Source organism: Pipistrellus hanaki, assembly GCF_964339955.1.
Source record: "Pipistrellus hanaki genome assembly, chromosome: 5".
NCBI lineage: Eukaryota > Metazoa > Chordata > Mammalia > Chiroptera > Vespertilionidae > Pipistrellus > Pipistrellus hanaki.
Window position 1 is genome coordinate 51,515,831 of NC_140507.1, and position 16,518 is coordinate 51,532,348.

Genomic DNA, 16,518 nt, shown 5'->3' on the forward strand with positions numbered 1-16,518 from the left:
TAAGTTGTTAATGCTGCTAATGGTTTCAGGTGTTAGCCATCCCAGCTCATTTATTTGCATTTTAACAGGGACTTTTCAGCTTAAAGCCAAAGGTGTTACTACTTAGAATTTAGGGCACACAAGGAAAGGTTGGTGGGGGGATGGCATTTGGGAGCATGAGTCTGTAAAACTTTTCCATAGGTCCCTGTCATACTGAGTGAGCCATGGCATTTGCAGCAGGTCAGAACGGGGGGCCCAATCATTCCATTTTAGCTCCACTTCCAATTATTCCTTACTTCTTCTCACCCTCTCTCCTTCGCCTCCCTTCTAATAATATTCTTTCCTCTGCCCCCATCTGCTCGGCAAAGCAAATGCTGCTCATTCTTTCTGGCCTGGCTCAAAACTGATGGCTCCTATGAAGTCTTCTCCCCAGGCAGAACTAATTGTCTCCTTGTCTGGGAATTATAGATCACTGGTTCTTAACCTTTGTTTGCATATTAGAATCACCAGGTGTATTGCAGGGTTCCCCAGAGATACAGAACCAAAAATATATACAAGGTAACATATATATGTACAGACATACAATAAGGAATTGGCTCACACGATAATGGAGCCTGACAAGGCCCAAGATCTGCAAGGTGGGTTAGCAGGCTGGAGACCCAGAAAGAGCTGATATTTCAGTTTAAGTTTAAAGATAGCGGACAAACCCCAATGAAGGCAGTCAGGCAGGAGAAATTCTCTCTCATTTGTTCCATTACTTCCCCCTTCCCAAGATATGTTGAAGCCTTAACCTCCCTCCCTGTACCTGAGAATGCAACCTGGGGACCGCCTTTGGTTTTAGGGTCCTTGCAGATGTAATTAGTTAGCATGAGGTGCAGTGTGGGCTCCTAATTCAATACAACTGGGGTCCTTAGAGAGATGAACACAGAGACAGACACACAGAGAAGAAGCCACAGGAAGACAGGCAGAACTGGGAGTGATGCAACTGCAGGCCAGGGAACGCCGAGGACTGCCATCGAGGCAGCGGCAAGGCAGAATGCCCCTGCAGGTCTCAGGGGAAGCACAGTCCTGCGGACACCTTGGTTTCTGGCTTCTGGCCTCCAGCATGTTAGATAATACATTTCTGTTTTTAAGTCACTCCTTTGTGTGTCCTTGTTATGGCAGACCTCAGAAACCCGTGCAATAACCAGTTAAAGAACAGGTGTTAGGAGAACGGTCTGCATTACATTTATGGAGGGTGGAGGGGAATTGACAACAACTGGTCTTTCAGGATGAGTTAAGGAGTGTTCTGAGAATTGCTTTCTTTTTTTTTTCTTTCTCTCCCCACGGCTCCCCCACCCCCTCCCCAGAGATTTTGTGAGAAACGATTGAGTCTTTTGAACACATCATCTTTCCAGAAAGAATCATCTGAACTGATTTCATTTCCCTAGCCACCCATAGAGCCATTAGAAATGAATAGGCAGGCACCTGGCTTATCAATTTATCCTTTCCCCCTACAGCTGGATCTATTCGGGATTCATTCATCAGATCACATTCCTGGATCTGTGACATTCAGGAGGAGTCCGTGGGCTTGGGAGCCCCATCAAGGTCACTGAGAGGCACTGCCTGCCTAGCCATCTGCCCCTCGCTCTTTGACGTCCCTTCAAATTAAACACCACACCCTGTGGCAAAATTGCTGCTGCTCTATAAATAGCGGACTTGGCTTGAGCTGCACTGAAAATATTACAGGGGAAGGGTGTCAGAGAGAAGAAAAAGGAAGGCCACAGACTCAAGGGCAAATTTCTTAGTCAGAAGACTCCAGTCTCTGAGGAAGACCAAGAATTCTCTGTGTACAGGAGGCATCCTGGGCCTCTCCCCCACTTCCTTGTGACCTCCTATCCTAGGCTCCCATCCACCAAAGTGAACATTTCCCTTTTCTTTCCCCAATTATTATTTTATATTTGAATTTAAATATATTTTATATTCGAATTTATCAGGAAATTGCTATGAGGTTGCTTTATGAAAAATATACAGGCCCCTTTCTGTGGCCTCAGGGCCTCTAATTTCAATCATATTGTTATTGAATTAAAATGGACACTGTCCATAGCCAACACATTGTTTGTTACTCGTGCTTTCTGCAGCCACATTATTACTTCATCATATTATTTTAGGACCGATTGGCCTACACCTTTACAGGGCTACTACAAGCATCACATTTGCTCCCAGAGAAGGGCCCGAGAGCTTCCCAATTTCCATCTCTTGTTCTCTGTACTGTTGTCTCTTGCTTTTCTGTTCCAGCCCTGACTGCATGCTCTTTCCTCCCATTGGCCATCCCACTTGGGTCTCCTCCTCATGGTACACACACACACACACACACACACACACACACACACGCACACTTCCTGCCCTCTATAGTCAGTCCACTCCCCGGCCTTCATTCCTGGCCACTTGCCAGTCTTTAGGTCCAGGTCCTCCCTTGTGGCCCGTGGTGTGAAGACAGAGACATGAGGCCGTGCCTGGGGACAAGGGTTCTCAGCTGCACGGAGATTCACAGTTCGGTTCCTGAGCCTCCCCTTTCTGAAAAAGCTGCACCTCGAAGTCCCTCATGTTGAGGGGCCATGGATTTCACTAGAGCAGTGGTCGGCAAACTCATTAGTCAACAGAGCCAAATATCAACAGTACTACAATGGAAATTTCTTTTGAGAGCCACATTTTTTAAATTTAAATTTCTTCTAACTCCACTTCTTCAAAATAGACTTTCCCAGGCCCTGGTATTTTGTGGAAGAGCCACACTCAAGGGGCCAAAGAGCCACATGTGGCTCTCGAGCCGCAGTTTGCCGACCACAACACTAGAGGATTTCCCTTCCTATCAGGTACAAAATACAGAGGACCTGAGCGTGGAGATATTCCTGGACTCATCACTCTCAGAAGCTGGTTTTTCTTTCCACTCCTTTCAATACATTAGGCTTCCAGAATCTGCCATGACTTTGAGGTTAACTTTGTTCAGGGTCTGCATAATCTACTGTTTGCTTATGTCTTCTCATCACTGGTTCCCTGGAGGTTAGAAAAGCAGGTAGGAGGCCAGCCTATTAGGAAGGCACTGGATAGTTTGCGTGGTTCTCACTGTCCCTGGCACGGAACACCCCACCTTGGGTATATCTGTAAGGCTTCTGTGCAGCATTGCTTCTCACAGGGGTCTGGGGATGGGCAGCCTTGGCATCATCAGAGGGCCTGATAGGAACACAGACTCTCAGGCCTCACCCCAAACCTACTGAACCAAAATCCCACTGTAACAAGAGCTCCAGGTGGTTCAGTATGAGGAACTGAGTGGGGTTACCCCTATGTGCGCAGATACCCTGGCCCCATAGCAGTCAGCTCAGTACCTGTGGTTTCAGCTGAAGGAATCCCCTCAAGGATGTTAGCAGGCTCAGTGCATTTAGAGGTCATGAATGTGTCAGCACAACAACCTTTTATGAGGATTGTTTAATTAATGTTAATTGCTCTTGGCCTATTGTATGGCTCAGCCAGGATTTACGGTAAATCGCCATAATCTAAAACCCTATAAAAGAGTCATTGCTTTTAGAGGCCTTGTAACTCACGCAGGGAGACACCTTCTGATCTTTGTTGCAGCACCCAGATGTATAAATACTGCCTACATTTGCATAATTCTCCGAGGAATCCGGACATGTTGTTTTTAGGGGGGGCAGGTGCGTCTGGGTGAAGAGCAATGTTCCTCATATGTTATGATCTGGGTGGTAATTGGTGAGAACTTGCTTTATAAAAGAGAGATGATTTATCCAGTTTTACTACCCAATTCTGGGCTTTCATGGAGTCCATAAATTGTGTTGTTGCCTTCAGCCCAGTGGATGTCGATAAAGTTGTTTCCACATCACTACGGAACCCTGTCCCTGCTCCCGAGTGTCCCACAGGATCAGGGAGAGGAAGAGGCAGACCGGAGATAAAAGCGGTGACAGTGATGGCTCATGGGGAGCCGCAGCACAATCGGAGGGAAGCTGGCGGAGCGTGTCCGGTGGCTGGTGCCTGGGAGAATATCACTGCTGAGTTAGAACGGAAAGAAAATGCTTGGGGAGGGGACACACTGATCTGTGCTAACCCATGCCTGAGCTCACAACCATCTGAGAAAGAGAACATGTGTTTTAGCATTAATCTTTGGCCTCTTCTCACCCCCACTCACGCCCTTTTTCTTAATCCTTCTGTTCCCTTTCATTGGAAAGGGTTGTAGGTATAGGTTGGACTCATTCACCCTCTGCTTCATTTACCTTCAACACTAACTTATTTCCCATGTTTATTACCCTCCTGAGAGGAGCTGGGCCTCTGAAACTTGCACGTTTAAGCTTTGAAAAACCATCCCTCACAGTCATTTTCCTAAGTGAAGCCTGTCTTCCTTTTCACTTTGAAATCACTCTCTTTCATGGATCTGAAATGTTCTTTCCTCCCCTGCATGCCACCCCTCCCCGGCACAGAGCGTCACAGCTTGCTCACGAGGAGACCCACTCCTACTCCTCGTCCCTGGGCTGGCCTCATTTTGGTTTTATTTTTTACACTTGCTCTTTCTTCCAATCTCACTTGAGTCCTGTGATGTAAGTAGGGCGATTCTGGAAAGCCTGTGTCACAGATGAAGAGACCAAGGTGGGGAGCTTTCTCAGGAAGCAGAGCTGGGCTGGAATGTCGACCTCTGGCTGCCTCCCTGGAGTGGGCGTGGCCCGGGGCCAGCCTCCCCACGCCTTCTCTGCTGTGTGATGGAGTCACCCTCAGTCTTCCCAGGGACAGACCAAAGTTTGTTCAGAAACTCCCTGAGCACGGCACTCCCTCTACAGGTTGTTGTGGCCATCCTGCCATGGGCACAGACCTGGAACAGTGCTGGAGTCTCCACAGACCCCCTCAATGGCTCCCTGACCCACCCATGGCCCCGATGCTCTGCTGCTCTCCCAGGCCTCCCAGGCCGCGCAGTAATTGGTCCGGGAGCAATGACCCATTTTCTATACTGAGCAGCAAGTGCCATCTGTGGGCTCTCTCACCCAAATGATTCAGATTCTCCTAAATCCAGTTTCACTGTCACTTGTCATTTGTTCTGCATCCCAGCTTTGCATTGTCTGCGGACACAGAGATCTGAATGTCTGTCATTTCACTGCCTCCAGTCTGTAGATGAATTGATGGAGATTTAGTGATTCCCAGAAAAGAGAGACAGAAAATGCCACATTCCCTCCCTCCCCTACCCCTTATTATTGAGCATTTACCTTCCCCAAAGCCCAGAGCTGGGTACTGGGGGGCACAAAGCAGGCCAGATGATTCCCGCCTTCTAGGAGCAAACATGCTAACAGCCTCAACCCTAGTGAAACAAAACAACGTGGACAAGAACGAGGTGGGTGGCAAATCCTTTTCGCCGCCCACTAGAATCAAGTTCCCGAAGCAGGGACGATAGTCTTGTTTTATGATAGATCCCCAGCGCCCGGAAGAGTGCCTGGGACAAGTTCCTGCTCTGTAAGCATTGAATCGAATTTCCACTTGCATTATTGACCTCAGCCCTCCACCCTCCCTCATTCACATCCTGGCTGCCAGAGCAGGCGGCTCCTCTGCGGGAGGAGAATCCTTCCTGCTGCCTTTCCTGGGCTGGGGCATGCAGCTTGCTTCGACCAGTGGCCTTCAATCGTCACAACATTTATTTTTTTTTATTATTTTTTAATATATTTTATTGATTTTGTACAGAGAGGAAGGGAGAGAGATAGAGAGCTAGAAACATCGATGAAAGTCATCGATCAGCTGCCTTTTGCACACCCTCTACTGGGGATATGCCCGCAACCAAGGTACATGCCCTTGACCGGAATCGAACCCGGGACCCCTCAGTACCCAAGCCGACGCTCTATCCATTGAGCCAAACCGGTCTTGGCAATCGTCACAACATTTAAAATATGTCCTATCCAGAGCTTCACAGAAAAAGTGTGCTGACCTCTGACATAATCACAAATACAGCTCAATACTTTGATCATTTGAAATTTGGTGACAGGTGTCTGTAGTCAGCACATATTTTCCTTCTGAGAAGTAAGGAATTTCCCAAGTGTTTCACCTGAAATCTCCTGATTGGGCCAATCCACTGTAATTCAAAATAAAAAAAGAAAGCAGGTTCTTTCATCTTATTTGAAATCCAAAAGCCAAGCCGAAGGAATTATCAGAAATTATTTAAAATTTCAATCAAAACCAGACTTACTAATGGATTGGAGTGAATAGCTTCCTAACTTTTCTTGTAAGCATGGTCTTAATTTAGAAATTAGCGATACATTAGGCAATAAAATATGAAAAAGAGTGTCGCAGTATTAAAGGGAACCTTGTTTTGGTTCCTTTCATTCTCAGAGATGGCTCTAACAGGGCAGCAAATGGCCTTTCTCAGGGCTGGAGCCAAATAGAATTGTTCAGAGACAGCAAATCCTCACTCATGTGCTATTTAGGGATGCACCATGGCTAATGGTGTTGCTGCACTTAACATTTCAAGATGAAAATATTGTATATATAAGAAATGGAGTTTCCCTCCTTTATTGCAACATTAGTAATATAAATACTTACAGTTATTTGCATCCAAGGGTCTCAAAGTGCTCCCTCAAATAACATCAGAATCTTTTAGAAAGCCAAAGCAAAAGCAAGCATCACTTCAATCATGAGGGAATTAGTATTTCAGATCACATATCTATTCTAACAATGGTGAAAAGTACTAAATGAAGGAGACAATTGTAACCAATAAGAAATACAGCCAGAAAAGAACAAATTCTGAGCAGCCCCACTCATCTCTGACTAGCCTTTCAGCACTGGATAGAAGAGTGGCAGATGGAAACAGAACAGGAGGATGGTAGAGAAGAGAGGAAGAGTAGTCCACATATTGGAAAGCTGTTGACCTGCAAACATAAGAGCTGTCACCTGCCCTAGCCAGTTTGGCTCAGTGGATAGAGTATCGGCCTGCAAATAGAAAGGTTCCAGGTTCGATTCTGGGTCAAGGCCTGGGTTGTGGGCTTGATCCTCAGTGGGGGACTTGCAGGAGGCAGCTGAGCCATGACTCTCTTTCATCATGGATGTTTCCATCTCTCTCTCTCCCTCTTCCTCCCTCTCTGAAAGCAATAAAAATATATTTTAAAAGAGATCTATCACCTATTAATTGTGTTATCAAGCCCCAGTGATCAATATTTGCTACTATGTGAAGTTACGAGGGAGTATGCAATCTAAGTGCACTTGTCCTTCAAAGAAAAAAGGAAACTGAGAACAGAGATTTGTGCTCAAAGCTGAAACCATTTCTAGACATTTCAAAAACAGTTAGCCAGCAATTCAGGTTTCTTCTTCAATCATAAATTGATAGTCTCCTATCATTCAGCCAGGCCTAGCAGGACAGAAAGCTACATAAAATAGGGCCCCTGCCTGGGACCCCATAATGTAGTGGAAATAGAATCTAAGTCACCAGATCAGTCTTGGTAAGGTCATCTGTGATGCTGGCTGAATGACCCTAAGAAAGACTTGTGGACTTTAAGCATATGAAAAGCTAATTTAACATTTTATTCTCATTAAATAAAAGAGAAAGGTTTCCAGTTGGGGGTCAAATGAAAGATTAAGTGTGGGGCATATAGGGATGGTTCTAAGGGGTAGGGAGGTAAGCCTCTCCGGTGTTTCCAGAACTGGAGGAAGTGCCATTGTAAAGCCTCCAGCTCTTAGATTCACCCCCTTTCAGGGTGTGATGGGCACAATGGGACATATACTTTTTCACAGATTGATTTCTTTTAAAATCTTTGATATAATTGGAATTTATTTTGGCAAACTGAAGATTCCTCCCCTCCCCTCCAAAATAGCTAATGTTCCTTTCTCCCATTAGTTTCGTAAAATATTCAGAGTCACCATTTACTGAATGCCTGTAATATGTCAGGAGCTTTGATCATTTTTGTAAAGGACTTATGCATTTTCTGGGTGACCCAGAATCTGAAGTTCCTTTCTTCGGTAAATTCTCCATCTTAATGAATCTTGCTGAGAGAGAGAGTGCTTTGACTTTAAAACTTAAAGTCCCAATAATAACTCATTTTCCCAGCCTCTTTCACACATATGTTGGGAGCATATGATTCAGGCCCAGCCAATCAATAAACCCATTCAATCTTCACAACGGAATCTATTGCTCCAAAGAGGTGGGCCAAGCCTTTGGAGCAATAGATGTGTGATGTCAACAGTTCCCCGCTGGAAGTCTTCACATGCTCTCTGGTGCCATGAATTTCTGAGGTCCTGGCAGCTGCCCAGCCATCCTCAGTCCCTCCTTTTCCCAGGTCTGCTTCTCCAACCTTCTCAGAAAATTTATAAGCAACTCAATAGCCTTGAATAAATTCCTCTTCTGCCTAAATTAGCCAGAGTATGTCTCTGTTGTTTGTATCTAAAGATGTTGGTTGATACATGTAGGATAACATTTGATTCTCAAGTCCTCATACCTTTCAAAATATATATCATCACCCCCATTATAGATGTAGCTAGTTAATATTCAGTTAGAGAATTAACTTGGTTAAGAGCACACAGCTAGGAAGTAGTAGAACTGGAATTCAAACCTAGGTTTGAATTTGCCTGATTCTGAAGTTCATTTTCTTTCTCCTCTGTCACACAATGCCAACATTATCAAACCCTACAGTATATACACAAATCCTCTATCTATGCATCTATCATCTATCTATATGTAAAAAATATGTAGTGATAGATATAGAGGCAGAAGCCATGGATAGTTTCTTCATCCATGATTATGCTCCATTGGTCCAGCTATGTATTCTTGTGCTGGCATCATAGTTCTACTTATTGCAGCTTTCTAATAAGTTTTAAAATCTAGCAAGTTCCTTATTCTTTTTAGCCCTTCTTGGGTTTTTATTTTTTTCTACATGAGCAACTGGACAATTCTGTAAAGTTTTTCTGTAATCACGGGCAAATTAGCAGCTTTAATTTAAGATGTTTCAACCTTCATGTTATCTTCCCTTAACAGGGTTATGTGAGGTAGTCACAGCTCCCATGTGTGCATGTGGGCACATGCCCACGCCCACACTCGCAAATATGTCCCTAGATGAAGGTTTGCGGTACCTTTATAAGGCGGCTTTGTTTGTTCGCTTCAATGTATTTCAGAATTCTCCAGAAGCACTAACTGTGGCCGTGATGGCCCGAGGAGCTGTCACATTCAGGCTAGCCAACAAACTGAAAGGAGACAGCTCTGATCAGAGATAGCAGTGAGGGGGAAACTAGTGCATCACAGGCTTTATTTTTATGCTGCTTTGTTCCTGCCGAAAGCAGCATGGTTCACTTTGAGCCTTCCATATTTTTTTTTCCTCTAAGCACAATTTTGATGCTGTGGGATTTCTCGCCAAGCAACATCCAGCAAATAAGTCCCAGGAGAATGTCTGATTTGTGTCTGCACATAATTTTCCTGGTGTGGATCCTAGGTAATAGAAAGGCTAAATAATAGCTATGGTCCTGGAAGAATTTCTTCAATTATGGAGTTGTTGAGGCTCTGTTAAGAACTGATGAGATGGATGGCCCCTGCCGGGCCCAATAAACCAAGAGGGCAATTCCCACCTCCTTAAGTGGATGTGGGTTTGATACGTATGTATCCATCACAAGTTAATGAAAAGCCCGTGCTTTTGATCCAGGAAGAAATCAGACTCTTCGCTTTCTCTTGCAGAAAAACATTCAAGTAAAAACATCCTTGTGAGAATTCCCCACAGGAAATTCCATGCATCTGCTCAGATTAAAAAGACATCAACTTATTTATTTCCTTTAATGGAGAGGGACTCCTCTGAACACCGAGTTCTCTCCTGAAAGGCCGATGCTGGGGTTCTGAGAATTGTGAGATACTGGGAGATGGGAATGATGTTCTTAACAGTGGATTCTGAGGGTATAGAGATGTCCATGGCCACATGTAAATCGTGCTGCGGAATCCAGCTGCCTTTGTTGCCAGCACAGATTCGGTGCCAGGAAACTTCTGGGATTTTGCACTTTTTGTCCAGATCCAAGGTTATTCCTTGGTACCACACTTCACGCAGGTACTCCTAGCCTGTCTCAGAACTGTGGGTAACACCAGAAATGGAACTGGGCTTGTAGTAAGCCCGAGAGCTAACTTCTTCTAGAATTAAATTAGGATTAGCCACAGTGCCTCATATTTCTGAAAGATGTGCTGCATAATAAGGTGGAACCAACCGAATGCTGTGCCCGGGAAATTGATGCCACATTTGCAGCAACATTTCCAATTAAAAAAAAAAGTGAATTGATGAGCAGAGAGTTAATCATGCCGTAACTATATAATCTCATGACCCCCTCACCACTGGAGTCAGAATTAAGTATTGTGTGCACTAAGTGACCAGTAATGTGCGGTCCCTTGACTTTCTGTCGGCACGGACCCAGCAACCAGGCCCAATGGCTTCTGAGGAAAGCCAGTGAAGAAACCGGATTTTCCTACAAAAAGCCAGTGCTTTGGTTTGTCCTAATTTGGAACAGAGCTGTCTTCCTGGCTGAAGGTGTGGTGACGGATGGAAAACAAATTTCTCTCGTAGGCACATTCTGAAAGGTCAGTTCTGGGCATCCATAGAGAAAAAACCCTCATAGTGAATCAAAAAGGACAAAAACAGTAGTTACTCTGGTCCAGCTGTCTGCGCACGGGAGCCTGTAAGCCGGCACAATTAGACAATTAGGCATGAACGGTCCTGCCTCACTGCGGCAGCAAAAAAAAGAACTAGCTTGAGCTTCCGAGAAATCTGATTTTGCTATTCATTCAAACAAATTGAAAGTACACATGTGATACCCTTTTAGGTTTCTGAAGTTTCAGTCCTGACTGTTTTGTAACCAGGGCACATTGGATTCCTCTGGTGATCAGGAGCTCTGTCTGGTATTAATATGCATTTACAGTGCTTTAAAAGTCAGCTCGCAGTGCAATCTCCTATTGTGTCTGGAGTGAATGACTCGTGACTACAAGTTCAGTGGCAGCTACAGAGAAAAGTCATCTGAGTTTGTTGTTGTCAAACAATCTTTAATTGAAATGTTTTCCTTTATAGTTCTTAACTGGCCAGGCATTCCACTGCACGGCTGCTGATGTCATCTATGATGTCATGAGGGCAACGGCCATCAGCATTGCAGCTCTCAGATGGGGCAGTCCCCAGCATCTCTTTAATGGTTCCAGAGAGCTCTCTAAGCTAAAGATTGGTGCCACATCTGTCCGGCAATGTTGACAATCTCATTGAAGTTGTGTTTTCATTGTGCTTAATATATATATTTTGCTTCTTTGCTTCTTTCTGGCTTTTGGCGGTCCTTTGATGAGGGCAGAAGCATAAGGCATTGCCTCCACCTGGGCCTGTCTGTTCTGAATTGTCAGTTTCACTGTAACCCTCAGACCCCTCCAATCACCAGTTGCTTTGGCAATGTCATCTCCAGCCTTTTTGGGAGACAGGCCCAGGGGGTGGATCTTGGGGGCCACGGCAGACATGGCACTCACTTTTCCACCAGTGCACTCAGGTCTACAACTTTTATCTCATTGGGGTGGTACTTTGGTGACATGGTGGAGGCAGCTGGTGTCAGATGAACCCGAAGAAAGTTGCACCTAAGCCTCCTCCGAGCCGAAAGCCGAAAAGCTCATCAGAGTTTTTAATGATGTCCCCTTTCCAGGTAAAGTGTCAAAATAAATCTTCCATTTAATTTGTCTGGAAACCAGGGAAAATGTGTCACTCTATTTTTCTCCTTCCTCAAGTGAACAACACACTTTGCTCAAGAACTAATGCAACAGTCTGAAATCTTAGTGGAATAAAACCATTTGCCTATCCCCAAATTTAAATTCCAAACATAAAAAGATTGACATTCAAAATGGCTTGTACTATTGCTCACCAAGCCAGGAAAAAAGGTCCAAGGGACCACAAGTTATTTATCTCATAAATAAAGCACATTTGGTAGCTTCACAGTATTGGTGGAAGTCCAGTAGTGTTGTAAAATTATGATTCTCTTAGCATGGTGAATGCTCTCTAGGGGTGCCTGTCTCTCCTGGGTGAAATGTAGGCCCAGTCATTTCATTTCAAATGTGTGTTATAATCATGAGAACTGTCCTGGGTTTTTTAAAAGTTAACGAACATCCGGATGTGGACAGTTTGCTAAAACAATGTCAAATCAGTGAGCCCTAAAATATGTGATTCACAAAAGAAAATGGAAAACACTCATTAATCCTAGATGCTGAAGACCCAGAACAGTTATTGAGAGCTCTATTAACACTTGCTATTTATGTCATTCCCCCATAGAGCTTCTGAAACATAAGGAGGTTCAGGACGTAACTTGTGCTGTCCAATATAGTAGCCACTAGTACTAGGTGGCTATTTAAATGTCAGTTAATTAAAGCTATATAGACATTTAAAAAGTCAATGCCTCAGTGGAACTAGTCCTATTTCAAGTGTTCAAGACCCACGTGTGGCTGGCGATCACCATATTAGACAGTGTGATATGAAACATTTCCATCATCGCAGAAAGTAATGTTGGATAGTGCCGACTTAAGTGAAGAAGAAAAGAAAAGAAATATTTATTGAGAAATTATAGTGTGATAGACATCCTATTTGATCTGTATTTTTTCCATTTCACATGAGGAAGCTGAGCCTCAGAATGCTCAAGTCACTTGTCCAAGTCACATAACTGGTAGCAGAGTTAGAACTTCAACCAAACCCAATGTCATTTCCTTTTTTTTTTTTTTAAATATGTTTTATTGATTTTTTACAGAGAGGAAGGGAGAGAGCTAGAGAGCTAGAAACGTCGATGAGAGAGAAACATCGACCAGCTGCCTCTTGCACACCCCTACTGGGGATGTGCCCACAACCAGTGTACATGCCCTTGACCGGAATCGAACCTGGGACCTTTCAGTCCACAGACCGACGCTCTACCACTGAGCCAAACCGGTTTCGGCACCAATGTCATTTCCAATACATGGTCCAGTGTTTGCTCCCCACTCTCCCATCTAACGCATATCTAATGATAGAGTGACTGTCTATTTAAAGAATTCTTAGAGGAAAACGGGTAAAAACTTATCCCGAGCAAACTGGGCCCTCTATTTATTGAGAACCTATGGTAGCAATGGGGATTACTAGTATAAGGTTAAAAGGATGAATACAGTTCCTGACTTCATAGCACTTAGAGCCCATGGGGGAGTCAGACATTAAATAGATAATCACAAAACTAATTATCAGGCACACTTGTGATAAGTACCAAAGAGGAAATTCCATCTGTTTTGGGAGAGGCTTTCCAAACCCCATGAAATAACAATAACAACAACAACAACAAAAACACACAATAATCATTAGCCATAAAACCTTAGCTTTCAATGCCAGTGAAGTTCAAATTAGTAAGATAAATCTATGATACTGCTGGCCTCCTGACTGATGAGTCTCACTGTAATCTTTATGACTGGTAAACAGAGAGATCTATTTCACTCAAGGTCATCCTGGGTTGGCATAACCAACTTCAATTTCACCCTCTTCTCTTTGGGTAGAAGCATTTTTGAAACAAAGAGCTGAGATCAGCTAATTTGTCAACATTACAAAGCAGGAGCCTCATCCTCGTAACTCTTCTCCCTCATTGAACCTTCTCAACAACAGCAGCTGACACATGAGCCCTGCAGATGAAGATGCCGTAGCATGGCTATTTCTCAACCACACCGTTGAGGGTAAGATAGTGGGAAAATGCTTCTTCTTGGCCTTTTCTTTGTCATTTTTAACAGGGTCAGACTCAAACACCCATAAAAGGAGATGGAGAGCCAATATGCTATACCGTCAAATTTAAAAGGCTAGAAAAAAAAGTCAAAGCCATAAACTTCTCATTTTCAGTATTTTATTCCTTTTCACGCTAGTCTATTAGTTTCAATAAAAGGACAACAGAATGTCCATTACACCGGAATTTGACATGCCTATTATGCCGATACGATTAGTTTTTGCTACATACTCATGTCCTGGTTATAGTTTATAGAGAAATTGATTTCACAGAATCAGAGAAATTAGCATTGGAAACATTCTATTAGGTTACTAGATACCTCCCCTGAGACAAGTATAGAATTGATCCCTAGTTCACAGTGTATTATCGGATGCATTTTTTCTATCAGGTCTTGATAGGCTTATATACATATTATAGGCTGGAAATATGTACCACTAAAAATTATACCAATCCATCTGAGAAATAACATTCTAGGAAAATAAGCATTTGCTGAGGGCTAATTTTACTTTGGTGGATTCATTTTTAATATACGTACCAGTGTTTATAGCCTCTCATCTTATAAGAGGCAAGGTAGCAGCACAGATCATGGATTGGCATTACAATCAAATAGTGAATTTGCATAGCTTAAGTTGCGGAAATTCCCCCAGACATAATTTCCCATCAGATTTCTACAAAATGTGGTATGAATTTCAGATTCCCAAGAATGGATCGGTTTCCGTACAGGAAATTGAGCCCTGTACTTGGAGCAAGTGCCCACATCAAATGCTTGACTACACTGCGATTTTCTTCTCTTTGGCAGTGTGTACCAACCTGCGACTCTGGGAGAGACATTTGCCAGGGGGACTCTGAGCTGGAGGGCTGGAGAGCTGGAGAGGGCTGCGGCAAGGGAGTGGGCTGATGACGCATAACACGCCCTGGGTTCTTTCTTCCTGTAGTGACTCAGGGAGGGGAAAGGAGGGGAGGAAGAGTTGGCTTCCCCAGGCAAAACTTACACATAATACAATTAGCCAGTAAACTGGGATCTCCCAGGTCACATGGGTGGGACTGCTTCTCTGCTTCAATGCATTCTGGTCAGGGGTTTCTTCCCCATTAAGACCATTCTTGCAGTTCATTTTCACGTGAATTAATTTATTAAAGACAAGTCCTGTTAGGTTTTTCCTTCACTCCTTGCTCCTTCATGGAGATAGGAAATGGGGTGCTGGTTGTGGGCTAAATTGGGGGCGGGGGTAGGAGGGGAACCAAGGCTATGTCTGGAAAAGGGCAGAGAGGGAAGCACAGAAATGTAACATTCAGCTAAATAATGCCTACTTCCCCATTATTGGTGTTCACATTCTCAGATGAAATTCTTGTTTGTTCAGGATGCAGCTGATGAGTATTATGTCTGGAGAGCGTCCCGGAGAAGAGATCATACATCTTTTATACACCTGCACGCTACATGAGCAAGAGCACCCAGGTGCTGAGTAAGACTTATGAATTTGTTGTAAATTATGCACACAAGTAATTTGGCATGTCCAGAAAGTGGTGCTATTAGTGGAACAGTTTTCCTAAACTCCATAATTTAGGAGCATGCACTCTGAAAGGCATGAAACAGTGGCAAGGCCTAATTACTCAGCACAGTATCTCTGCTTCAACATGTGCCAATCACAGGGGGCACTAGCCCACCAGGGACTGTTTTACACACAAAGTAGAAGCTAGTACACCTGTGCCAGGAGACTAAAAAAGGCAGGGATCTTGACCTTGTTAGCTCCTGGGTGGCAGCAGTAATGATAGCTTTATCCATGGGCTGTGTCAAAGTGGTGAGAATGGAACAACTCTGAAGAAAGACAGGGAGCTGGGCTCTTGAGGTCAAACAGACTTTCCATAGCAATTGAGGGTATACCCTTACTACTATTCAAATTGTGGTCCATGGGCCAGCAGCATCAACATGACCTGGGCCTTACCCCAGACCTACTGAATCAGAATCTGTATTTTAATAAAACACCAGGTGATTTGTACGCACATTAGAGTTTCAGAAGCACTAGTACCGTACATATCACCAACTTCCTAGGGGTTCTCCCACTGTAGTGGCTCAGACTCGCTATGTAGGGACATAGCTTTTTCAGCCCAGTAATAAGTCGATCTCATCTTCATTTCAGCAAAAGCCAATGAATTGCCAAAACTGGTTTGGCTCAGTGGATAGAGTGTCAGCCTGCGGACTCAAGGGTCCCAGGTTCGATTCCAGTCAAGGGCATGTACCTTGGTTGCGGGCACATCCCCAGTAGGGATCAGCTGATCGATGATTCTCTCTCATCGATGTTTCTAACTTCTATCCCTCTCTCTTCCTCTCTGTGAAAAATCAATAAAATATATTAAAAAACAAACAAACTAACAAAAAAACCCTGCACAAAAGCCAATGAATGATCATCTTTCCTTCATGAGTACACATTCCTTTTTTACCTTTTGTGTTATGTGTGTGATATGTCGCGCCCCCCCCCCCCCCCCCCCCCCCCGGCACACACACACATTGGTTGCTTTTGGGAACAATTCCTTCCTAACTACATGTAATTCTGGCAAATCTGTCAACTAATAGGCTGGGCACTTGACTGAAGGTTGATGTGGAGAGAGAGGGCCTGGTAATTCTTCTGAGAATATAAGAGGCAAGGATGCTATTCGCTTGGGACTGGCAGGGAATATCTTGTTACCGCATGTAAAAGGCATCTGTTCAAGAGCGAAGCCAGAGGAGTCAGAGCAGAAAGGTTCCAGAGTAATCATTTGAACACTCAGTCTAGTTGTACCCAAAGTCAGACAACCCCTTGGACTTCTGAGTTGAGTGAGACAATAAAT

The 16,518-nt window shown here is 44.1% G+C and overlaps 1 pseudogene across 1 annotated transcript; it reads right to left on the bottom strand.

Annotated features, from left to right (window-relative positions):
• Positions 1 to 11,018: 11,018 nt before the first annotated feature.
• LOC311622276 (large ribosomal subunit protein uL11-like) lies at positions 11,019 to 11,514 on the bottom strand (annotated as a pseudogene). Its single transcript has one exon. The product of its transcript is annotated as a large ribosomal subunit protein uL11-like (transcript).
• Between the last annotated feature and the right edge of the window lie 5,004 nt (positions 11,515 to 16,518).